This window comes from Aythya ferina (genome assembly GCF_964211825.1).
Source record: "Aythya ferina genome assembly, chromosome: 1".
NCBI classification, from domain to species: Eukaryota; Metazoa; Chordata; class Aves; order Anseriformes; family Anatidae; genus Aythya; species Aythya ferina.
In genome coordinates, this window is record NC_140296.1 from 206,173,365 (window position 1) to 206,199,658 (window position 26,294).

The 26,294-nt window shown below is 53.5% G+C and overlaps 1 protein-coding gene and 1 long non-coding RNA gene across 2 annotated transcripts in view; both read right to left on the reverse strand.

Annotated features, from left to right (window-relative positions):
• Nucleotides 1–26,294, reverse strand: part of AHCYL2 (adenosylhomocysteinase like 2) — a 59,819-nt gene that overhangs the window by 28,194 nt on the left and 5,331 nt on the right. The gene's annotated exons all lie outside the window — the stretch shown is intronic.
• Nucleotides 17,296–25,503, reverse strand: LOC311427436. Its single transcript, XR_014687359.1, has 3 exons — nt 22,711–25,503; nt 18,662–19,987; nt 17,296–18,569 (listed from the first exon to the last, which is right to left on the reverse strand). It is a non-coding gene; the product is annotated as an uncharacterized lncRNA (long non-coding RNA).

A 26,294-nucleotide genomic window follows, 5' to 3' on the forward strand; every position in this document is an offset into this window, starting at 1 on the left:
CACGGTGGAGAACGGCCCCGTGGCGGCAGGGGAGGGTGCCTCAGAAACCCCAAAATCCCCATTTTTAATAATTCTCCTGCTGGCTGCACAGCACCAGCTCTGTCCGAGCAGCAGCCAGCTCCTCCTGGGGAAGGCAGCGAAGACAACGAGCTCCTGAACTCACCAGCCACGCCGGCACCTGGAAAGCAGAGGTGTGGGTGCTGCCGTCCCACTTCTTCTCCATCAGTTTGAGCTCTTCCAGCTGCTCCTGGGGGCTCCGGTGGCCGAATCTTCTCCCAGCAGAGCCCTTTCCGTCTGCCCAGCCCGAAGCTCGCTCGGGGCCTCATTTCTGCTCCGGGATTGCCCGGATCCAGCTCATTTCTGCAGCTACGACCTCATGATGAGTTTGAGCTGAGAGCCTGCCTGCAGCACCACGACACCAGGTAGTGGGATTGATAAAAAATCAATCCGTGCTGGTGAGGAAGGGATTTTCCCAGGAAAAGCAGGGACAGAGCCTCTGGCTCGGCTGCAGCTCCCTCTGCTGAGAGCCTCGGCCCTTGCTCGGCAGAGCTCAAGCTCCTGCTTGAAGGAGCTGGAAGCCCTCTGCTCCACACCGTAAGGGTTCAACAGCTGGGAAAGAAGAAATCTTCTCTAACCCATCTCCTAAGCCAGTTTTGGGATGCTTCCAGCACGTTTCCACCAACAGAGCAACCAGGGAGAAGCGGAGATGGGGCTGGCTGGAGACGGCCAGGACCCCGGTGGGAAGCCCTGGAAGGTTGGGCAGCTCATCCGACCACACCAGCACCTCCTGTTTTACCCAAATCTGCTATAAACACGCTTCAAAAACTCCACTTTCCGTGCAAAGCTCGTTATTTGGGGCAGTTTTTTTGCAGAAACCTCCCAAATTGAACCTTTCCTTCTGCAGGGAACTCGGTCGAGAGCCAACAGCCGCGCGCAGCCCAAGCTGGGTGGACGTGCTTTGTCCGAATCCCCTCCGCTACCAGAAACTGGGTGAAATTTGTTGGGTTTTGGCAATGTTTGCACACTGCTGGCGAGCTCACCCTTCCCGACTGAATGAGGTTTTTGTTCAGCGCTGCCTCCGAGCCTCGGGCCACTCGATTCTCCCCTCTGAGCAATGCTAAGATTAATTTAGCCAGAAAAAAAGTTCTTTATCCAGCAGGACAGACGGACGTCCAGCCGTCCCACGCCGTCACCATTCTCTGGGTTTGGCTCAGGAAGGGGCAAACGGCACAAAAGCTTGCCAAAAACGGCTCCACCTGCAAAGCAGGCTGCAAAAATAGACACGGCCCGGCTGCTGCAGCCCCACGGGATGTGAAATTGAGCCCTCCTGAGCTATTTTTTCCCAAAATCTCAGGCAGGCAGCTCTGCAGCAGCGAACTCTTGACCCCTGTCCCATCCTCGGTTGCCCCCAGCCCGGCCTCAGGACCCCCAGAGATGGGCACCCCCAGGTCCTTAACCCCCCAGAGAGCTTAACACCAGCCCGTGGGCTGCACGAGCCCCACGCAGACACGAGGGGGAGCAAGAGCCTGCAGAAAAAAAGACAGATTTGGGCCTCGCTGATGAATAAAATGATAATTTTTACGATGAAATGTTCGCGCCGAGCGAACGCTCGGTGTTCTCCGCTCCTGGCGACCAAGAGGCGTCTTCCCCAGAGGCGAGGGAGCAGCAAATCCTCCAACTTCAACACCAACAAGTCAACAGCAGCACAAATGCGTGGTCTTCATGGGAGCTTGGTCACCTTTTGCAGAACTTTTCGGGTCTTTTTTGGTCGCATTTTGTCACGATCGTCGCCGCGGGGAGGCACCGGGCTTGGTGCAGCCGTCCCTTGGTCATCCTTGCAGCGAGCCAGCCCAAAACCATGGCAGGCAGGAAGAAATAGAGAATTGTAGGGGTTGGAAGGGACCTCCAGAGATCATGTTTGCAAAACCCAGAGGGGGTTTTACAGCAAGAATTACCTTTGAAGGCACGTGCAGCTCCTGGAGTCATGGTGGGAATGCCGTGGTTGAGTTGGAAGGGACCCGAAAACTCATCGAGGCCAACAGCCCAACCACTTTGGGGGCCAACCAAAAGCTAAATCATATTAACAGCTTCGGTATCACATTTCTACCTAAAAAAAAGAGGATTTTATCCTCTTACAAAAATTAATTTTCCTACTTCAAGCACCCCAGGAGGCGAAGGCTTCTGCTGGAAGCCCCGACCCGGTTCCAGCAGGCTGCGGGTGCAGCCGCATGAATTCCTGCCATTCCTGACTTACAGGATCACCCCTGCTAGAAATAGATCCCAAAGATCACCTCTCGGGCACTGCGAGTAGCCGAGGAGCTGGAGGAACGGAGACATCTCCTAAGCACTCCCTGAATATTGGGGTTGGGTAAGCCGGTGGGATCCTCCAGCAGGAAGGGGCGTCCTCGTAGCACCTTTGGCTGCCCTGGCTTTGTGTTTTCTCCACCTATTGAAGCTCTCCAGGGTTTCAAACCATCGCTGTGCTCCTGAGCTGACAGCAATTCCAAGGCAAACTGCCCCCAAGCCTCCTGCAGCCGGTGGCTCCGCACGAGGCTCCTCGCCTGCCCTCAGCTTCCATCCAAGACACTGCTCCCGGCCGGCTCCGTCCATACAAAAACCAGCAAAATGTGCCATTTCCCGGGTGAGGAAGGCTGAGAAGCCAAGCAGGGCTTTGGTTCCTGGAAAACATTAACTTTTATTCCCTTTATTACATTTATTTTTCCTCCAGAGAGGAACAGACGTGTTCGGAGGATCGTCGGCAGGCACAAGACGCGGGGACCTCCTGGTACTGCAAAAAATCTGGAAGTTGCTAGAGGAGAAGTAAAGATGATGCTGATAACATGGAAAATACTGCAAGAAGCCACAGAAGCTGGATGGAAGCAAAATTCACTGCTCTCCTGGAGAGAGATGTGCCTGCAGAAAAAAAATCCTAAAGGCACAGAGCCTGCCTTCGCCGTGGGGCTGCCCAAGCGAGAGTGGCCAGGGCCACTTGGAGCCCCAGAGTATCTGGTTGGGTATTCTGACATCCAGACTGCAGATTCCACATCAACATTGTCCAAAAGGCTCAGAAAAACACATTTTGGTGTAAAACACGTTTGGGGAAGAGGTGAGAGGAGGGCACGAAAGGCAGCGCCACCTCCCCGCGGCCTCGCCACCATTTGGTGCCGGAGCAGGCCATGGCCAACGTGTGATCAGGCAGAAGAGTGGAAAATAAAGCCATAATCCTACTAAATCCACTCACTTGCAAGTCTAACCCAGCGTTCTGCATGCAGCACCCCAGGCAGAGTGACCAATTCTTTGAGATCATGCCCAAAACTCCCTGCTCTCACTCAGTAGCGCGGTGCCCGTCTCCTTTCCTTCCCCACCTCTCACAGTCCGACGGCCTCCAGCCTAATTGCAGCTTGCTAGATCGCCAACCTGCCAAAAAAACTGCCAAAAGAGGGTTTTTTAAAGCCAAATAAAGGCTTGGTGGAGCCATATCATGGCCAACTGATGTGTTCTTTGCAATGAGCTGTGCGTTTCTGGAGGTTCAGCTGAAATCCCTCCTCGTGGAATGCCCAAACCAACGCAACCCGGAGCGAGTGGTCAATGGGGAGCCAAGAACCGACAGCACCCGGGGGCACGGCGAGGGCCAGCTGTGCTCAGAAACCCCTCGTGGAAAGAGGTGTGGGGGCAACGCAAGGCATCCTCCTGCTGCAGAGGTCTCGTGGGCACGTCCTGCAGCAGGAGAGTTCGGTGGCTGGTGTCACGGGGGTCCTTCCACCGGGTGGTTGGAAGCGGGGACGAGCGGATTGCAGCTCGCCCACGTCTCCTCGCCTCATCTCCTGGCTGCTCCGGCTCTTTCACCTCTCTGCAGTCTGTGTTTCAGTCCAGCAGAGCCACGGCGTTGTGTCACTTGTTTAAGAAACAGAGATGAGAAGTTGGGAGAGAGACGGAGACTTCCTTCAGGGTGTGGCGGGGAAAGGAAGGGTGAAATAGAAAATTAAAAAAAAAAACAAAGGCCCTCTAATCAAACAGCTGCCTTGCCCCGCTGCCCCTTCGCTAAGAAAAAGAGGGTGAACCAGTGATTACGTTCAGAAACGTGAGCTCTACGTCTGGGGGAAAAAAAAAAAAAAAAGAGTACAGGTAACAAGGTCGGCGAGAGCATCTCAAAATCTGAACCTCTGCTGTCCTCGTGGGGAAAAATCCCAACCCAGTAAGAAAACCAAGCCCTGATCCAACGCAGGACCCAGAATTTGGGCACTGGAGATGTAAAACTCCCCTGGTTGCATGCTGCAGTCGGTCGCGGTGAGATGAGGACGAGGTCCCAGAGCGATCCCACATCCCCCGAGACCTGTGGCAACCTCAGGGGGGGCCACGAACACCCCGGAGCAGGGCTGGAAACGACGCTTGCTGCACCACGTGCACCGCTTGGCTGCCAGCGGAGCGGGGCAAATGAAGTTAATGAGCAAAGCTTTAATCAGCGGACCTTGGCGTAATCGGGAGCGCTTCAAGGGGTCGCGCCAGGCCACCTCCCCCCGGCTCTCCGCTTTCCCATGGGAATAAAGCCACAGCTCCCCAAATGGAAAAGGAAAAAGTGCTGCTGTTTTGGTACCAGACACACTTTTGGTTATTTGGTGGCAGAGATGAGGGCTGGAAGCACCCAGCTCTCCCGACGAAGGGCCACGCTCTGCCTGGACACAACGGACGGGTCCCTTGGCCTGTGAGTGCTGTACGGCAGAAAAAATGAGAAAAAACCTGGCTCACCCCACAGATCTGGGTGTGCAGAAGGAGAACGCCGCAGTGACGGGAGCCCTGTGCCATCCACCCACAATTTTTAAGCCGCTTTCTGCTTGGTTTAGTCTTCCAAAGAGTGAAACACTGAAGTATGGATTGGATCCATCACCCCACTACCTGCATCTTGCAGAAAACGCTGGCTATCAGCATCCTTATCTTGCAGGAGCTCCGGGACCAAGCTCCCCGTGCACACAGAGCTGCAGTGGTGGCTCACGGCACACACCAACTCATTGAGCAGCACCCACCGGGCTTTGGATCCATCCTCAGCAGCACATCCATGAGTCCAGGCCCACGTAGAGAAGTCACAGACTGACCAAGGTTATTGTGTTTTGCACCAGGAGCATTTTTTTGGCACTTAGGACAAAGCCCTCTGCAGCAGGAGCTGCTGCAACGTGTCCTTTACCACGGCCCAACCTCGCCGCGCTACCTCCACCTTGTCACCAGGCTGCCAGCCTGAGGTCACCTAAGAGAGGGCTGGAAAGAAAAGAGAGGAATATGGATGGGAAGCACCACCTGCCTTTATTAACGCTGATTTATTGAAAAATAAAATCACACAAACCCCACGTGGCACAGAATAAACGTGTCCGGAGAGGGAGGTGCTGTAAAAGCGACAGCCCAGCTCGCTTCTCGGCGCCGTCTCCAGGTTAACCAGGCCTCAGTGAAATCAAGTTTGACAGCGCTATTAACATCCGCTAATTTACGCATTTTAATCACTTAGCATCCAGCACAACCAGAGCGCTGTGCGTCGGCTGCGATCGCTCCCAGAGGAACAATAGCTGCGAGCCAACGCATTCGTTCAACGCGCCTCGCTGCCTCCGCGCGCGGGGAGCCCCGGCCAGCTCCCAGCACGGTGCTCGGCGCTTATTTTCCAGGGCGAGCCCTGGACCAGCATGCTGATCGAGGTCAAATAATACAGATATTATTTATTATATCTAATACGCTTTGTCCCAGGTGTATGAGCCACGGGGTGACAGCGTTTGGAGGAGAACCCGCCGAAAACACGGTTTTGCTGACCGTATGACAAACAGGGCTGCCCGTGAGTGAAGGATATTGGTAACCAGATTTGCTCTCTGTTTAAATTAGCTCCATTGGTGTGGAAAGCAAGCACAGAGAGGCACGTTCCCACTGCAGCAGCAGCGACCTCTGCCCCCTTTCAGCTCCCCCTTCCAGCGCACCCGAATGCGGTGCTTGCGGGCGGCAGCACCGGCACGGCAGCGATTCACCCCCTGCGATCTCCTGGCACGGGGCTGGGGGAAATCCACACCTGATTGAACAAAAGCCGACCTGTGCCAAACCGAAGGTGGTCTTTAGACCCTGAATTGTTAAGGAACTGCAGCCAAGAGCCCCTGGATGGCAGCGGGAATGAGCCTGAACACATCCAACGCATCACCAGGGCGCTGGGAGCGGGGAGCGCAGGTGAATCCATCAGGCATCCTTCATGCGTACGAAAAGATGGAGAACACTTAAATCCGTGCGAGATATTTAAAATTAGACTGATGAGGGATTACTAACAGCTTCTCTCTCAGAGCAGAGCGCTCTGACAGATGAGAAGGCGAAGGCTTTGTTCCCGAGGACGTGGGCTGCAGCGCGTGCGCTCCCACGCCTGGGAAGGGGACAGCGGGAGGTGGCAGCCTGCGACTCGCTGGGGGCTGACACCGAGCTGTGAGGGATGGAGGAAGCACCGAAAGCAGCAAGAAGCCCTCCTTCAGCAGGATTTCAGGACGGATGAAGTGCCTTCTGTATTTATTTGACTGCTTTTATCCTTCCAGAGCAAAACGCCAGGGAACGGTTTGGGTCGGGTCCCTGCGTCCCGACACGGGGGGCTGCAGGACAAGGGGTGGTGGCTTTAAATTAAAAGAGGGGAGATTTAGATTGGATATAAGAAGAAATTATTAATTATGAGGGTGGTGAGGCCCTGCCCAGGCTGCCCAGAGGAGCTGGAGGTGCCCAAGGCCGGGTTGGATGGGGCTGGGGGCAGCCTGGGCTGCTGGGAGGGGTCCCTGCCATGGCAGGGGGTGGAATTGGGTGGGCTTTGAGGTGTCTTCTGCCCCAAACCACTCCACGGTTCTGTGACTCAGCCCTTCCCCACACACACCTACCTAATTGCTGTCATTACAGCACACCCCTAATTGGCGCCCCGCCGGCGGAGCAGCCAGCACACCGCGTTGTCCCGACCTGTGGTTTCTTGCCTCCATTTGGGCTCGCTGGCTGCAGGCAAAACACCCCACGGACAAACCTCCACGAGGCGCCAGAGTCACTCGGGCAGAGGGAGAGCCATCACCACCACGGCAGGAGCAGGAGCAGGAGCAGGGTTCCCCCGGGAGCTGCAGGCAATCAGCTAAAAGCTTAGATCAGAATTGGAAAGGGTTGCTTCTCTGCTTTAAAAAAAAAACTGAGCCACTCTGACAAAGTTAATCACCTCCCCGATAAATATTGCTTTTTTTGAAATGCGTTTTGGGTCCCAGAGGCGCTTCACGAGCAGTTTAGGAAACACCCACAGTGGTGTGAGGTCGCGAGAGCGCACGCACGGCCTCGGCTGTGTCCAATCTGCGTGCTTGGTGCAAGTTCGTGGCACGCAGCAGCCTCGGGGCAGGTCTCATCCCTGCTGCCCTAATGCAGAAGCAAACCATGGGGTGGGTGAAGGCAGGCTGTGAGAGCTCAGCACTGCAGATCCCAAATGACCCCAGGATGCTCAGCGCCCACACACCACACAGGATGTCCCGTACCGCACAAACGCTGAGGAAAACAGGGGCAGAAATTGGTGTAAAGGGCTTAAAAGTGCTGCTACAGCTCCCTCAACCTTTTCTGCCTTGGCTCATGACAGCAGCTGGCCCTGGAGATGAGTGCTGCCCCTTCAGAGCTGGCCCTCCATCAACCCACAGCAGTTAGCTGTGATGTTCCAGCAGCCTTGATGGACAGAGCTGGGCTCCCATCCTAAAACACGCACAAATTGTGCAGGAACAGCCAAAAAAACTGATCCTGCAGCACCCGCTTGCACGCCGACGTTTCGCCGTGGAGAGCCGGGCTGGCTCGTGGTGCTGGCCACCTTTCTGCCTCCTGGCCAGCTGGGCTCAATATTTGCTGGTCCCTTCAAGCTGGACTGGTCTACTCTTCGTTAGGAGGAGCAATCAGAGCACGTCCCAGGAAAGGAGAAGAGGAGGAAAGAGAAAACTTGACAAAACTTCTTATAAACACTTTCTCCTTGCATTAACACAGTAAAAAGGGCTGACACTCTTAAAACTCATCTTAACGCTTCCTTATGGTTCTAACGAGCAGACGCAGCAGCTATTTTAGCAGGATCACTGCGTGTACTTCAACAAATTAAACTGAATAACCCAAGGACAAGGCTGGCAGGGGGGGCTGGAGACCCAAAACCACTCGATAAAACCCTCAGTGAGCAGTAAGCACAGCCCTGAGGTGCCCCTAGGCATGGATTAGCCAAGGTCCACGACACGAGGGCTCCCAGCCCAGGCAGCAGAAGCACCAAGCTCCGGGTAAGGCAGCAGCACGCCGCCCCACGCGTGGGCTTGCACAGGAAAGTGGAAAAAATTAAGCAATTTGTCCATTGCTTCACATTTCACAGAAAAAAAAACACCACCCCTTAACTAAAAATGGAAGCAGCGTCACTTCCCAAGAGCGCCCGGTAACTTCTTCCTCACCAAATCAACCCAAAAACTAAAGAGAAGATTTAAAGAGTCGCGGGCTCCCTCGCGGTTTGGTTTGAAGACAGCAATTATTTTTTTTAAATAAACTCTGAGGGTCACACCCTTGGACAGCACGGTTCAGCAGGAGGAGACCAGGAAAAACTCCAACCTGCTCGGGACGAGGCTGGAGGGTGGGAGATGATGTTAAAAGGTGGGCACCGGGCTGCAGCCCTGGGGCTTGGTGGGCAAAACAGAGCCTGGAGACGTGGGCCCAGTCGTGTGTCCCCGGTACCTGTGTTCCTACCAGCCCCACGATGGATTTCCTGGCCCCTTTCTCCCCTCTGTCTATTTTTTCCGTGCCTGTTTTTCCAGGCAGGTTCCCCCGGCTGCTCAGCGCGGCAGAATCGCTGCTCCGTGTCGCTGGCTGCTGCTGAAAAAGCAAGCACTGAGCGTGAGTTTTGCACCAAGTGATGACTCGAAAACATTTTCCTGGACGTGCCACATCAGCACCACGATCCTTCACCGCGCAGGGCTGCGTGTGAGGACCTCCCAGTCCCGCGGGATGGCTGCACCATCAACCTGCCCAATTTTCGGGCTGGCACACGCACGTAGAGCCAAGCCTCCACCTGGAGGCACCAGAATCACCCACCCTGGGATGCAGACGACCTCTTAGAGCCACCTTCCTTTTCCAAGTGCCGTTTCCTTACGACAGCTCAAGCTCTTTTCCATGTGCTCCTCATCGTGGTGCCTTGCACGAGGCTTTGCAGCTCCGACGTGGCACGGGCGGCGATCACAGGGACCAAAACTGCTTCCAGCTCTCCTGCCTGCCTAGGACTGAAAGCACAAAATAATTCAAGCGATAAATAACAACCAAAGCTTCGCAGGATCTGAGTGCTTTCCAGCAGTACTCTGTGTCCTCTTCCAGAGCTTCCCCCGATGCGTCGGTTCCCTGAAAAGCGGCGTCCTTCTGTCTGCTTTCCTCTGGAAGTCGCTCCCCGTATGTACCGACGCGTTGGTAATTAGGAAAAAAAAGTCGCTGCAGGAACCAAGCAGATGCTAGGCTGATCAGCTCTCACGCAAAAAAAAAAAAAACTACCAGTCAGAGCCAAACGCACCCTTCCTTTACAGGGCTTTCGTTGCCACGCGTGCTTAATTTATGCAGCTCGTTTCTGCGGAAAAGATGTGAAAACACAGGGTTTTTGGCAGATCGGGAACTTTGCGCCGCAGAACGGGGACTGCGCCCTCCTCTGCACCTCTGCACCCTGCTGAGCGCAGCTTGCTGGGACCCAAAAGCTGGCAGCTGCTCCGTGCTACCAGAGAAATAACAGAAATTTGGTCAAAATGAGCCAAAAAGTGACTTATGCAGCAGGTTAGTGCTGCTCGGACACACCTGTAGGCTCCAAAGCAAGCGTCCACGTCCACATCGCTGGTCCTGAAGGTGCTGGGGAGGTCTCTCGAGGCATGGAGGACGTCTGCAGGCTTTGTGAGGAGCAGTGGAAGGGGCCCAGCACATCAACACGCGTGGCAGGAGTTGCAGCATTACTCACACGTTGTTCAAGCCGGGGCTATTAACCAGAATCTCTCTGCCTTGGAGAAATCCGCACGCAGCTGCTGCTTCATCCGGCCCAAACTGCCTAGATTCTTGGTGTTTTTTTTTAAAAAAGTGGGTATTTTATGCTCCGAAACGTGCACCACGTTGCTGCTGTGCGGCAGCAGTGCCGTGGGATGGGAGGGATCGACGCAGAGGCTCCGCTCGGCCAAACTTTGGGCATCAGGAGGGAGTGAGGATGAGGAGGACGCACCATGGCTTGGATGAGCAGAGCTCCCTCGGGGTCTCGGGTCTCAAACGCAGACCAGGGAGCAAAGGGGAGGCTGTAGAGCATCCCTGGGTTACACCGCTTACATTTAGAGCTGGAGGTGCCAGAACACTTTGCTCCCACTCTGAAGAGGCAGCTGAGTGCTCCCCGGGGGACTTCTCTCCCCCAGAGCTGGGATCGAAGTCAGCTCCTTCATGAATAACCTCTCCTTTCCTTTTTCTTGCTTAAACCTTAAAAGACCGTGTTATTAAAATGCATTTATTTCCTTTCTTCCCCTTGCTTTTTGTGAGGGATAGATGTAACACTTTTATTCCATCGCTTCTGTTTTGTAACCACAATGGGTTTTACCATCAGCTGGGGTTCTGGCTCCTTGTCCCTCATACAGCCTGGTTTCATATTCCTTAGGGGAAAATAAATAAATACAATATTTAAGTTCCATGAGAGATGGCTCCACGGCACGCCAGGAGCAAATCTGTTTCAGGGCCGTGCCCCTCGCTCGATGGGACGCCGGCCGAGGCGCTCAGCTCGCCGCGTTCCCGTTCCCCCGGCAGGGCAGTGGGAACAGCAAACCCCAAAAGAGGGGAAAACCAAACCTTTTGGGATCTGGAGGTGGCCCCGGAGCTCCCCAGTCCCTTACAGGAGGTGCCACGACCTCCCTGCTGCTCACACGGAGCGGTCACCGCGCTCAGCAGCGCCCGCTCGGAACTGGCAATGAACGGGGCCGGCGGAAGGAAAATGGAAAGGAGCGATGAAAAAGCCCCAAAATCCTCAGAAACGCCGCTCCTGACAAAGAACGGCCACGCGTTTCAGCGTAACCCACCGGGATAATGGAGGAGAAAAGGGTGAGGAATCGAATGTGGGTGGGCTCCTCAAAAAGCAAAGCCTCGTTAAGAGGCCGGGCTAATGGGGAACGTGGGAAGAGAAGCAATCAAGGCTGCCTTCAGCTCCTTCTGCACAAAGAGGTTAATAGCGGAGCCACCTGGAGCCTCAGCAAGTTTCTGTCTGCAATTTTCGTGACAGGAGAGAATGTATCTGACATTCATTAGCTCTCCTAATGCTCGCGTATTTTCGCGACAGAACGGCTCGCAGCTCCAATCGAGGTTTTTTTTTTTTAAAATAAGTTGAAAAAAAGGCTCAGAAGGCAACCGCACCACGCAAATACTGCCAGGAGGAATCGCAGAGCAGTAGAACGGCTTTGGGTTGGATGGGATCTCAAAGCCCATCCAGTTCCAAAAACCCCTGCCATGGGCAGGGACACCTACACCAGGTCAGGTTGCTCAGGGTCTCGTCCATCCTGGCCTTGGGCACCCCCAGCTCCTCTGGGCAGCCTGTGCCAGCGCCTCACCACCCTTAAAGGGAAGAATTTCCTCCTCTGGGAGAATTTTTGGAAGGCAGGCTGCAAACAGCATCGTGGATGTGGCTCCCTCTGGACACGCAGACGGTGCCCCAGAGCCAGGGGCCGAGCCCAGGCAGGGCTCGTGCCGAAATTGGGAAGCATTTTTGGGTGTTGGTGCCGCACGATGCTCTGCGGGGCAGGGTTCGAGCAAAATCTGCTGGGATTTCTGACCTCCTGCTCAGGTGAAGCTCTCTATCCTCCTGCACCAAGTGAAGGAGCTTTTCTGGATGTTTCGGGTTGGCAAAGAGCTCGAACCAAGTAAAGAAAAGGAGAAGAACTCACTTGCAACGGGACCCGTCCTTCTGTAAGCACTGCTCGCGGGATCAAAGCTGGGATTTGTCCCCAAAACACCCATCTGAGCTGCTCCTCAGGGTCAAGCTCACGTTTGTGTTCATTCTTTTAGAGATTATACATACGTTAAGCAACAATAATGTGTTGTTCACAGAAGCAAAGCAGCTGGCAGTGCCAAGGCCAACAACAAGGGAGATAAAGCAGAAGGTTGGTAGATTAAAGCCACCAAGAAGCTGAAGCCAACAGAAAAAAGGGAAAAAAAAAAAAAAAAAGCCCAACATTTCCCTCGGAGCAGCAAGAGCTCCCCCAGACGGTGCCCCCGACTCATTTTGGGGCCACACCAAGATCCCAAAACAGCCCCGGGACAGGAGGCAGTGCCCTTAAATGAGGATAAAAGGAATATTGGTCGGACAACACCGCTCGTTGCGACATGGAGAGACACAAATGTCAGGTTTTGGCACAGGAGTTGTATGTGTACCCTTCAAACCCAACCTGCTACAAGGGAATAAAGCAGCTCCGTGTTGGACAAAATTACTCCTCAGCCCGAACGCTCCTTCCCGGTCTCTCGAGTCCCATCTTCATGGGAGCACCGTTGTCTCTTCTTGAGGGATTTCATAGAAATGAGAAATCACAAGTCATGGGACGAAGAGAAAATCCCCACCATATTCCATATTAAACCATATCAAACCATATCAAACCATATCAAACCATATCAAACCATATCAAACCATATCAAACTCCAGTTGCTATCATCGGCACAGTTAAGAGCCCTTTTCTGCTCCCCAGCGTTTTCTCAAAGCTCTCAGCGGGGAAAGGACCGCGGCCCGGGATCACAACGGGAGCAGCTTGGCCATAAAATGAATAAAAGGAGTTTATTCATTTATTTATTAATAAAATTTTTAAAAAATAATACTAAAATGAGGAGTCTGGGAGCGCCTTTTTGCAACGCTGAATGCTAGGCTGCCCTGTACATCGCCACTCCCAGTTCAGCCCATGCCTCAAACCCAGATTTTGCTAGAAAAAGGCTAAAAACACAGAGCACACCACACTCGCCCTGACTTCCAACGGTCCAAACACTAAAATGTGTTTGTTTTTTTCCACTCCAGCATTAGAAATCCCAAGCCAGCCGACTCTGAAACCCACTAGAGGCAACGGGGCTTCCCTGCGCACGACCCAACAAGGACGTCCCAAATCATACCTGCAGCGAAGGCAAGGAAAGAGAAGCAAGGAAAGAGAAGCCCTTGCACCACCAAAGCACTGCAGAGATGACAGTACCCAACGGGTGGCCGCAGAAAAGCTCTGGTGCAGCTTTCGGGCTGGTTTCCTGGCCAAAGCTTTGTGTTTAGGCAACGTGCAGTTTACCAAATCCGAGCAATTCAGCGCAGCGCTCGTGGAGAAGCTCGTTTTCGTGCTCTGCTCTTATACTTCTGGGTCTTCAGATAAGGAAGGAACACTACAATTTGTGAAATCCCGTCGGTGACACTTCACGTTTTGAATTTGGAGCAACGTCAGATGTTTGCCACATCACACAGAGTGGGTTCCATTTTACACCAGGCCTGTTTGCTTTTTTCCTTTTATTAAGTTTAACTGAATTTGGGGCACCCTTGCAAGGCACAGAGGAGCAGGTCCACTGTGGGCTAAGCCTCCAAACCACGTTTTTGTCAGGCAAGGAAAGCTGCTAAGCATCACAAGCAGATTTGAAGTTAATGAATAAGCAAACACTTCCTAAAGCCACTCACGGATGTTTGCAGATAACCACCTCATGCGCTGCTTTCAGCTCCGTTATCCGTTTCAAGACTCCAGTACCACATAAAAAGAAGACAAATGCTTTAAAAAATATTAAACTCCTTCATAGCACAGGGCAATTTTCACCGTCAAGGCACGGGAATCCACAAGGCACTGCTCACGCCAGGCCATGGGAGGCTCCAGGAGGGTCTGAGCTGAATCCACGCCACGACGGGAAGGAAAAGTCTTCTGCCTTCGTGCAGCAGCTGGGAAGAAATCCCCACGAGGAGCCCAAAGCTGTTGAGAAACCCACCCCAGGAGCTAAACAACACCAAGGGACCCATTGCCCCCTGAGGCACCTGCTTCGAGAGATCCCCGTGAAATGCAAAAGCACCGATCGCATTTTAAACAACCCGTTAAAAAAATATAAATAAACCAATTTTTGGATAAGGAAGGGGAGCCAAAGCAAACCCTGGTTCCTCAGCCTCCTCCAAGAGGAAGGCTGAAGCCTGTCCTGAGGGCTGGCAGCGCCAGCTTTGCACCCCCAGTTATCTGGGGGGGGGGAGGAAATGAAAACGAGGGCGTTTTTTTTCATTCCTGGGTACGAAAAACGCAGCCACCAAACTATTTGCTGTTGCTTTCCCTTTCCCCGGCAGCCTGCCAGGCTGCAGGACTGACAGCACTTCGGTTGATGGGATGGGATCAGCCCCAGCTGATCACCTTGCTGGCACCTCCAGAGCCAAAAAGGAACCAGCTTTTGGGAAAAAAAAAAAGGAAAAGCACTTGGGGTGTCTGGGGTTTAACCCCAGTGGCCAAGGGGTCCAAGGAAAAGTGTGTCCCGTGCTCGGGTGGTCTCAGGCTGAGGGGTCTGCACCTCGCCTGGCACTCAGCCTGGTTCTCACCTGGTTTCAGGCTTCTGATTGTTATTCTCCACCCGTTTCAGTGCCCACAGAAGTGATTTATATCCACTCCTGCAAGTTAGGAGCAGCTGGCTCCTGGCTATGCTGAGGAAACGCGGGCGGCACAGGCTGAATTTATTGGTTTTCTTCCCGATGCAACAAAAAGAACGGGGAGGTGCATCAGGGAAAGCAGCCTGGAAGCTCTCCATCAGCTGCCGGGCACGAGAGGCCAGTTTTTGGAGGAATCCAGTGGATCCCTCAACTTCCAGTGATGCAGGAGCAGAGGATAACTGTGCTGGAAGGTCCTGGGCATCCACGAGGACGGACAAACTGCCCGGCACCACCACAAGCAATGCAAACTGCGGGTAGAAGGATCAAGAGCCCCACAAAGACCAAATCCCTCAAGCTCACCGGACTACAGAGCTTCAGATTTTCACTCCATCGCTCAAGGGGATGAGCGTCAGAAGTCCCTCTGGTGTTCTGCAGTGAGAGGAGAGCCCCGAGGCTCTCCCTCAGGCCGGTTCTGGCGATGTGCTGCAGCAAACACACGCCTCGCATCCTCAGGAACCTGCCAGCACCACCCAGCATGGGCCCCGAGCAGCCAAGGTCTGCAAAAAAACGAGCTTAAAACAAGTAAGGAACACCCCATGAACAACATCTCCCTGCACATGTGTCACTGCAGCACCAGGAAGGGTGGTTGGGTTCCCCTACGCCTCCACCAACTTCATTTTCCTCCTCTCCCCGGGGGAAAGCACCTTGCTTTTGGCACCAGGGGAGCTTCACAGAGGGGTTCTGCCCCCAGAGGCACGAGAGCAGGGTTTTAGGAGCACCAGAACTGGCTGAAACACCAGGGTCAACGGTGCTAAGCCATGGTTCTCAGCCTTCTATCACGCTGATGGGAAATATTTGCAGAACGGCGCGTGGCACAGGCGGGGATTTTCTCCCGGTGGAGGCAGCAAAAAGCCTCCAGGCAGCAGGGCTGCAACCAGCACTTACCCCAGAAGCACGGATGCTTTTAGTGAGTGCAGTTTGACAGCTTCAGTGGGCAACAGGGAAAGATAAAATTATGATTTTGGCTTCCTGCTACACGCATTGGTTATTAACGCAGACAAAAATAAGGCTCGCTGTGTTCTCACGGCTTCGTATTCCGATACTCTCTGCAAAATGTGTTTTTTAAAGGCCAAGATTTATCGAAATGTGCCTGCTGACTGAGAAAACCCTCTAACGGAGCAGCTCCTCCAGCCACCACGGAGACGTTTGGATGTATGTTGGACAACACGGATGAACTGCTCCTCCTGGCAGTCCCTCCCAACGCCACATGGAGAGCAGCAAGGCAAGGAAAACTTCCCCCAGCGAGGTAACACGGCGTGCTGGAGAAGACCCAACCGAGATCACTGCCATTGTGCAAATGTCTCTGGATTTCTGAGCCCCTTGCCTTGCTCCTCCTCGTCTGCTGGCCCTCTGAGGGTGAGCACGGTGGCACCCGGTCCTTGCATCGTGCCTGGGATTCAGCCCTGGCGTCGCACTGCTGCTCTCACCATGAAGCATCTCCTCGTCTCCTCTCCTTCCACTGCTGCGGCTGCCGCCTCCTGCAGGTTGGCTTTGCAGGCAAAGATGACAGAAGGTGAGATTTGACCATGAAAAGGCAAGGCGTCTCAGCAAAACGTCCTAACCCGTGAAAATTGAAGCTCTTTTTGAGGCTTTTCCAGCGGTAGCTGCCCACCTCCACCTCCCAGAAACCCAAACTCCCTCTGCCTGAAGAAGCAGGAGGGCCCGTCTCAAAAAGAAACCTGTTCTGGTTCTGAACTCCAAAAAATGCGAGTGTAATTCAACCACGGAATCCTTAAATAAAGGTTTCTCACACCCTCTGCTTTTATAGGAGTACAAAGGAAGAGCTCAAGCACCGCTTCCACTTATTTCTCAGAGCTAAGCAGAGGCGCAGCAGAAGATGCTCTCAGTAATTTTCTGACACTTCTTAGAAAAATGCAAAGCTTGAAGCCTCCCAGCAACGTCCTTTCAAGGCTCACAACACAATCACTGAAATTGTAGAGCTAAACCTCCTAAAGCAGCTCCTATGACGAATAATTCTGCAGCTGAAGGACTGCAGTTAAAGACCAGCAAATTTCCGCCCACCTCCGCGTGCCCTCCGCTCCAGCACGCGGACCTCACGCTAAAGCAAAGAGGTTCTGGGAGAGGGAAGAGAAATGAAAGCTTGTGGGACTGGACACGCATCAGGAAGGCTTCAAGAGCAGGCAGAAATGCACCAAAATGAAGCCCAAAGCCCCTCCTGGCCTCCCCGCGTTCACATCTCTCCACGTTGACTTCTCACACGTGTGGCTGAAGGAAGCGTTGGGTTAGGGCTTCATGCTTTTAGCGTATTTCTAACAGAGAAAAACTGGCAAAAGAGCATAAAAACGGGTGTAAATAGAGGTTGGTTTGTTGGGATGGAAAGCCGAGCAACGAGATGTTGTGCTCTGTTCTTCGTGGCAAAGAATACGACGAGCTGTCGCCGCTGTAAATGGTTGGCTCCGCTTGAGTTGGTCCAGAACTGGCACGGTTTGGGGCCAAATCTTCCATTTCTGACAGCTTTTCAGTAAAGACTGAAAGGACTTGCAGGGACATTTCAAGGAGGAATTTGGTCAAAAAGCTTTATGTTTTTTTTAAGGCTTGTTATTGTCTAAGCGTGCAAGTACCGCGAAGCTCATATGTTCACAGGGAAGACGTGTTTTCTCTATACAAGCACAAAAATCAGCTAAAATGAGACCCGGAGGTTTTCTTCTCCATTTTCTCCTCGAGTTTGTCAGACCAACATCTCAGGAACGCAAAGGGCAGCACTTTGCCAAGTCATCAGCTGGGAGAGTGAACCACAAAAGGAAATCTCCAGGCTCAGAGGGACTGAAATGTAGGACACGGCCTTGTTCTGCCGGGACCTGATAGTGCTAAAGCGATGTTGTGTTTTCAGATGAGAGCTCTGGGGTGTGAAGTTCAGAAGTTCAGAGAATTTAGAGGTGAATTCTCTCCTAAGTCATGTCCTCTGCTGGAAGAGAGCTCACAGACTTCATCATCTCCCGAAGCACCACAGACACACTTCTTTGGCAGGTTTTATTAAAGGCCACTTTGGGGGCAGCCTCCCAAAATCCGTGTCTCCTTTCCATCACCAGCTCCTTCCTGAAACAGAGGGGACTTGAGCACTTTTCTTTTAGCTCACAAAAACCTCCCGAAGGCCAGAAAATGCTGGGCCTGCCTGTCAGTACTGCGAGCATCCTGAGCAACATCACGACTCCACAACAACCTCACTCCTGTTAGCTCTGGAAAAAACAATTTGTCATCCCTGAGGACCGCAATCCTGCCAGATGAGGGATCGAGATATAGATGTCGAGATTTTTTTTTAAAGGAAACCATAACGTGGCTCTCTCCAGACACTCTGTTTTGTGCTGTAACTGCGTTCCCAGGCTTTTGACACCCTAAATGAAAATAAATAAAGAAGCAAAGCAGGAGGTGCAGGCTGTGATATCGCACCGAGCCAACCAGCTTCACGTCTTCAGTGGCACCCCGAAGACTCGATGCTGCCCCAGCTCCAAATCAAACATTCCCTTTACTCCTCCTCGTTTCTTTAATAAAATTTTAATTACCCTGAAGGCAGTTAGGGCTGCATACGAAGGCAGATGCCTCATAATTAATGTAACAAAACACCAGGATTATTGTCTAGCCACGCTCTGCAAATCTGAGAAGATTCTGTCGGGCAAAGGGCTTTGGCAGCCGCATTTCTGTGCTTTATTTCCTGCAACTGCTGCACGCATCGAGAAGTTCTCACCCCGTGAAAGCCCCTGTGATACGTGGGCAGATTCCTCTTGCAATCAGAAAGTCCTTACAGCTGAAATCCTCCTGGAAAGGGCGAAGGCACCACGGGCTGGGGTCGCTGCTCCTGGTGGCTCTGTCCTCCTGCAGCTCACCCACACCTCGGAGAGCCCCGGGGGACAACCAGTATTTGCAAACGAATCCAACGAAGAGCTTCAGAAACCTGGGGGTGATTAGAGGGGAATAAAATTTAGGGAGAAGTACTGGGGGAGGGATGGAGAAGTGGTTCCAGGGGCCGCTTCCAGCTGGGAGCACCTTTAAACTGCTCTGCTCTCGGGGAGCTCCAGTTGTCCATCACGGCACGGCTGAGGGCTGGCCAGGGCAGGAAAAACTCTTCCCTCGTGTTCACCAGGTGAGAACAAGAATACTGGTCAGAAGGATGTTTCATTGGCTTCCTAAGGATTTATTTAAGGCTGGTTACGAAGCGGACAGAAATCAAGAGGCGAAGTCAAAACCCAACCGCACACAAACCAAAAACCAGGCGCCGAGGAGCGAGCTTTTGTCTGAAAACCTGGCTGTGGGCAGGCAATAAATAAACCAAAGGAGTTAAGTGCTGAGGGAGCTACGGGGATAAAGGGACTTCTGACAACTTCTACAACAGAGCCACTTGTGATCAAGGTTAAAAGAGCGTAGGCAATTTGGCACCGAGATCTGGAAAGCCTCAAAGCCACACGTGGCAGATTGTCCAGAAAAGTGCCCGTCTCCTGCGCTTCGTGCAGAATGATGCCCGATCATTTTAAAGACAGCTGAAGGTGATCTGCGTGGGTTCTGTTTAAAAGGTATGGTTGCATGGTTTGTATTTTATATTTTGTTTATTTGCTTTGCTCCTTTTCCTACGGGGCCCGTGCTGCTTGGCCTCGAGCGCAGGGCAGGCAGAGGAGATGTGGGTGCTCTGAGATGTGTCCTCAGCTCCTTTTTCTCCTATCAGAAGGGATTGCCCCGGGAGGAGCAGCTTCTTGTGAAGCCCTTTTTCATCACTGTGATCAGAAAATCACGACGTTGGGTACCCCAGCTTTTTGTCCTGCCACTGCAGGAAGAGCCACGGCGTGCCGGCCTCCTTTCCAAGCCCCCTGTTATGCCACATTCCCCTTCCCCAGCCTGTGTTTGTGGCAAACCCAGACCCCAACACACAAATCTAAACACAGCCAAATATTATATACCAAATATTAGATTCAGGCACCTAAACCCGCACACAACGCAACTGCTTACTGCAAGCACCCTCCCCCTTTTTGGGGAAAAACAACGTAAACCTCAGCGGCACGAAGAAAGCTTTTACAGCACGGTGCTCCTCTGCACAGGGAGGTATTTGCCAACCTAAATGCGTTTTATTTGGAGGAAAACAGAAGGAATGGGATCGGTGAAAGCCTCAAGACAAACAGGGGGTCCAAAAATCTGTACGGTGACTAATTTGGGTTCTACCTGATGTATTATAATGTGCTGGGAACGTGCCCTTCTGCTGCTTTGCTGCCTGTTCTCCCCCTTCTGTTTGTTTCCGAAATCTGTTCCGTGACATTTCTGTTCCTCCGTTCCAAATTTCTCAGAAACTAACTAGCGACGAGGAAGCTTGACGGCTCGGGAGCTCTGCGTGTACGGGGGAAAAAAAAACAAAAAAAAACACAAAACACTCAGCAATGAGTCAAGGCTGAGCCGCCGAGGCGAGAAGCGAGCAGCGAAGGCCGCGTGAGAAGGAACACCCAGCACCTCAGAGCTGACGTTCACCTGGAGGATTCTTCTGCTTCGTTCCTGACAATTTGGAAAACGAATTTGCCCACACCCGCTGCCGTCAGCCTCCTTGAAGGGAACGTTTTTAATTCCCTGGCAGCCGCCGACTCGTCGGCAGGGAGACTGCAGAGAGAGGCAGCGAAGGACTGCAGGGTGCTGCTCATCGGCGCTGTGGATGAAGAGCTGCTTGAGCTGGGCTGGAAGGGAGAGGCTGCTCTGCTCTTCCTCCACTCACCCTTCTCCTCCTCCTCCTCCTCCCTGCTGGTCCACGCGCCGCTCCCCAGCCCCGCCACCCTCGGTTTGTTTTGCAAGAGGAGGCAAAAAGGGCTGGAAGAGGAGGTGCAGGAAGGTGGGAGCAGGAGCAGGATCCCTCGGGGGGGATCATCCAGGTGATTCAGCAGCCTTGCCCAACCTCCGGGCAGAAGGGGAAGGGTGAAGTGGGACGGGTGAACCGAATTCACTCGTCAGGGCTCGCTGGCACGGGTTTCTGCCCTGCCTTTCTGCCCCAGGTCACCCTTCCCCCTGCCCTGTCAAGGGGAGAAAGCGGCGAAGGAGCAGAATTCCTCTGAGCTCGAAGACGAAGCTCGGCAGAGCCCGTGGCACCTTTCACCTCCTGGATGAAGCTGGAGGATAAATTTCTCAAAGATACTTGGTTGATTTTTAAGTGGGGAGGGAGAACCTAAATTCTGCTCGATGCTGGTCTGTGGTTGCACACAAATCTGGAGCGAGGCTGCCCCTTCCCCTTCCGTACCACCCTTATCAACACCCTCTTATCAGTGCCACCATCGGCAGGCTGCTGCTCCTTTCAGCCAAGGAAACAAAGAGCAGGAAACAAAGAACAAATGAAAAACAGGAGAAAAGAGCAGCTCGGAGTCCCTGTGGTGTGAAAAGAGCTTTGTCCAGCTCCAGCTGTGTCCGGGAAGCTCAGCGGGGCTGCGTGCACCTACTTGGTTCTGCCGCTGGGTTACCGAAGGAAGAGCCTCCAAAAATCACACACGCGCTCTCGATGAATCAGCCCGAGCTGCTGCCACAGCTCCAGTCCTGCCTCACACAACTTCCAAAAACCCGGCTTGGTCAGACTTTCCACGCTGGAAAAGCGGCTGCTCTGGCATTTTCTGATGGCTGTGCCAGCAGCTAACGCCCCTCGGAAGAAAGGCGAGGCAGGAGGAGAGGTCTCGTGGCAGCCGTCTCGCGACGCACGTCGACTGAGAACGCTTTACGTGTATGAGATGACTCTTTTGGGGTCGTTTTGCTGCCGTGTTTCCCTCTAAAGGGTCATTTTGCTGACCGTTTCCCTCTAAAAGCTCAGGATATCCCGTGGGGCACGGAGCCTCCTGGAAGAGCACAAGCACCAGGCAGCCAGGAGCACGGCCACTCTTTTGGTGAGCTCTCTGCGTGCCCCCACCCTCCTTCCTACCCTCTCGGGATGCTTTCACCCTCTCCTGGATCTCTGTGGATGTCCAAAAAATGAGTCCTGAAGATCACGATGGAGCAGGGTTTATGCAGGAGGAGGGGAACGGGTGGGAGAAGCGGCAGGGAGGAATCGGGAGCGTGGAGCAATGCGGCCACAGGACACGGAAGGGCTGCAGGAGGCAGAGCTGGGGGAAAAGCACCCCAAAATCACCAGGAAATTCTCATTTCATCCATCTTGCCTTACACCACGGCGAGTTTCTCTTTGGGGTGGGTTTCGTCGTCAGCCGAACTACGCAGGAACAAAAGGCCTCCAGTGCCACACGCCAGGCTGAGGAGCAAGCCAAGAGAAGGGGAAGGAAACGTTTTTTCCTGCTCTCCAGGCACCCGCGACGTGCCCGATGCTGAACATCTCTCCTTCCTTATTATTTTCAGCTCAGGATCCTTGTAGTTGTTGAGGGCTCCCCCGAGACCCATTCCAGCCTTCCTCCTCTTCCCTGCCAAGGCAATTGCCTCACTCCTTCGTGCAGCCCATCGACTGTTGTCAGAAGGCTTTGCTCCATGGGTGGGTTTCTGGACTTCTCCTCCACCTCTCGAGTGACAGATTTAATATCGGAAACTTGAAACGAGTTCAATTCATTTTTCTCTTTCTGCTCCTTTTCTTTTTGCTCCTACTGCTGCACCAACTTGGACCATATTCTGTTCATTAGGGGCTACCACCTGTACCAAAGCTATTTGCAAACCAAAAGCTTTGTGGAGCACTTCCCAGGGACAGAGGCTCCGTTACCACGTCCTCACCGTGCCCTTGTGCCCACCAGGAAGAGCCACAAGTGGCAGCATCCCATCTCCTCGCATCCCCCACCAGGATGGAGCCAGCAGCATCCTTTTATCCATGGCCTGCACCAGCTCCCTGATTAATAAGGGGCAAAAAGCCAGCAGAGACCTCAAACACCTTCATCCTCCTTGATGGCAAGCTCAGAGACAGGCGAGATGCCAATCCCAAGACCTGATGGCGAAGGGTGGCAGCCCAGGAGAAGTGCTCTTGTCCCCCTCTCCTCCTCTGCCTCTCCTCCAGGATGAAGGACTTGTTTGAAAGCCAGCTGCTTGAGGCAGTGCAGCAAAGCAGCTGGTCCACAAAGGGGAGAACAGCTCAAAATTCAGTGAGGACTCACCAGCAAGGAGCGCTGACCACGCAAAGGAGGGTTGGGAGGCTGAGCGAGCACTGCTGAACGCATCCAGAGACATCTGCGGGTGAGTCCTCGCTCAGAAGTAAGACAACGTTGACATAAATAGGTAAAAATCATTGGAGAATGTTTTTCCCAGAGCCAGCAGCTGGTATAATTAACCCAAATTAGGGGACCTGACTGTGCATGACCTGGAGGAGCCACTAAGGGTGAATGGGCCGTGATCGCCCGGACCCACAGGGTGCAGGATGGCTCGGGTGAGGAGTGCCCCGTGCTCAAAAACTTGGCAGCTCCGTGCTTAAAAACTGGACTTTTAGGGGCAGAAAGGCTGGAGAAGGAGTGAGGAAGGTGGCAGCTTCATGGGGAAAGGCCTCGCAGTCCCACACGCAGCAGCCAGGCCAAGGGCTCCAGCACCAGCCCGGGGTTGGAGCCGATTTTAATGATAATAGTTGCCATGGTTACCTTAATTCCATCACAGCTCCGAGGAGTCTCGCAACTCAAGGCTCCACACACGGCTAATCAGGAGTCTTGCATAACATTAGCACTGAATAACCCAATTTAAACCCATTTCAAAGCCCTGGATTGTCGCAGAGGTTGTTGACGCAAAAAGGAGGCAAAAAAAAAAAAAAAAAAGAAAAAGGGAAAAACACAAAACACAAACCTGTTTTGTTCTGGGAACTGCTGCTTCTGCTTCTGTCCCCAGCCAGCGCCCCGTGCGTGCAGAAGCTGGGGGCGAGCCAAAGCCAGAGCAGAAGCGAAACTTTTGGTTTGTTTAGGCAAGTAAATGCCGCTGGGTTTTCTTAGGGAGGAAAAGGAAAGGGAGGACGGTGACACAGTGACACGGCATCACGTCAGAGGGGCTGAAAAAAGGACTCCTGGTGCTTATGGGGAGAATAAAACAACGTGAGGTGACCATCCTGGAGTAGGGAGCACGGGGAGGGTGGTGTAGGAGCACATCAGCTGCAGGGAGAGGTCTCCAACTGCAGCTTCCACGTTCCTCCTTTGACGGCTGGAAAATATTCCTGTAATTTAAACAGAGCCCGAATAAGCTCAGCTGACCTTAGTCTAGACAGAAGCTCTCCCAGATCTGTTCCAGTTTGCCTTTTGGGTTTCAGGTCCTTAAAATTAGGACCTGAACAGGGCAGCGGGGCCCCTCTGCAGGAGCTCAGAGACAGCAGGGCACAAGGCAAGGCCCCCATCCGGTCGTCAAGTCTCAGGAGAGCAAAGTTTTGGGACCAGCTTTTGGTGATCTGCCCTGCGGACTGGTTTCCAGACAGCCCCGTGTGATCCCCTATTGACTTAGGGGCAGGAAGAGAAGTTTTTCCAATCCCACTAGGGCCGGAGCAGACGCAGCCCCTCGCACACAGACCCCAACCCGCCGGGAGCAAAAAAATGAGGCTTTAAAAAAGGTTTGGCACCTCAACGTCCTACAAAATCCCATTTTCTACAGTGCCCCTGAATTTCAGATGAGCCACACGGGCCAAAAACCGAGCAAAAGACCTTCTCTGTCACTGGATAAACAGGGATACACAGAAGGGAGAACCGTAAGAGCTGGCAGAGTCTGCCACCTGCAACGCACCGCCTCCCGCTAGCAAACCCCAAAAAGAAATTAAAAAAGAAAATTAAAACGAAATTAAATGGCTTTTGTAGGACGTGCAGGCAGCCCCGGATGGGCTGGGGCCGTGCACCCCAGCAGCACGGGGTGGGAAGGCAGCGCGGCAGGATGCTGCTCAGGCGAGGAGGCACGAGAGCAGCGTAAGAGCCTTCCCCTCCCACGATTCTCGTGCCGAAGCCGAATTTGTTCTGCTTGCATTGTGCTCACCTAGGCGTTATTTAACCACGTTACAAAGCCAGGCGACAAAAACCAGGGGTGGGCCGGCATTCGGCGCCTCTCCCCCTGGTTGTTTGGTTGCTTGGTTATTCTCCTCTCCGGGGTTTTTACCTCCCTCCAGCTGAAATCCAGGTTTCTGCTAGGAAATGATTGCAGGAGAGCCGAGGTGGCAAGGAAACCACCCCCTCCACTCCTCCAGCTGAGGTTTTCCCAGCAGGTTGGCTCACAGCATCCACCAGAGCAGGAGGAACAGATCGCGGGCGCTCACGTGAAGCAGGAGCAGAGGAGGCAGCGTTCTGGCAGAGCCCTGGCACGGTGTCAGCGCTTGGTATCGGTGTTTTGTTCCTGACGGAGAGGAATCTCACCTTTCTGGCCCCTAAAAAAAGCTCCCAGGCAGCTCGGACGGGTCAGGAGTTAGGACTCGGGGTGTTTGATCCAAGCGTGGAAAAAAGGGAACTGTTTGGAAGGATGCAAGGTGTAGGGCGCTGAGTAAGTTACCACCTGTAGTAATAACACATTTCGTGCTGTTTGGCCTTCGCAGGAGTCGGTATGGTACAGAAGAAGGGAAAATTGCTGGCTAAAAGCTGATGGAGGAAGAGGAAAGGCCCGTGATTGATCCCCCCACCCTCAGGAGCTGTGGTATCACAGCTCCCAGCTCACCTGAGGGTGAAGGTTTCACACACCAACACCCCAACACGGTCAGCCTGCCCCGGGCATCACCACAAAGACAAGTTTCGGAGGGATCCAGGGCAGCTCCTTCAAGGCAGGAGGCCCCCAAATGTCTGTTGGCATCGAGGGTGGGCCGGGGGCACCGAATTCCAAAGGGGAGAGCAGGAGGCTGAAAGGGGGTGATTTTCCCCCAGCAGCACCCAAGGGAGCCGTCAGGCACCCGTCTGCATTCAGCCCCCAGGGCCAAGGAAAAGTAGCAGCTGTGTTCTGGAGGACAGATCTTCCTTCCCCTCCTACCTCTTTTCACAGCGCTGAACAGCTCGCTAGGTTCACGCTAAGGCTCTGAGAATCAGCCCGGGCTTTTTTTTCCCCCTACAGAAATAAAACCTTGGGATTACACACGCGAATAGTGTCACATGTAAAAAAATAAAAAATAAAAACAAGAAACCCACAGTGAGTGCTCGACACCTTCGCTTTCAGATTTAAAGGATTAAACACCCATTAATGCACAGAGAAGTAACCAAACCCACGACGTGATGCCAACCACCGCAGTGTCCTGGGATTTAATATTTAATTCACTTTGGGGTCAGTGTTATCCCAAAAGCCCCGTCCCCAGCAGGGCAGAGCTCCCGTCCTGGCTCTGCACGGCTTTAAAAAGCAGCCCCGTGGGACTCAAACCCTCCGAGGGGTGACAGCAAATGTCACCGAGCCCGGTGAACTTCTCACCTTCCCAGCACGCGGCCCAGGCACGCAGCCACCCGCGGGACACGCCGCTGCTGCTCTCCGCTCGGCCTGTTTGCCCCAGCTCGCCACGTGGCTCGTGGCAGCCCAGGAGCATAATTATACAGAAAGAAATGCACACGCCGTGTCTCTGACACGTTACCCCTCGCCTCCTGGCCTTTTCCCTGATCCTCACCTCCCCAACCCGCTGCTGCCTCAGGAGAGGCGGAGGGGAAGGCGAGGAAGAGGAGGGAGCGGGCACGCACTCGTTCACCCCGTGGATTTCTGCGCTGGAACCCAAAATACCAGCTGCTGGGGGCGCACCGAAGTGCTGACCCCTTACACAGCCAAA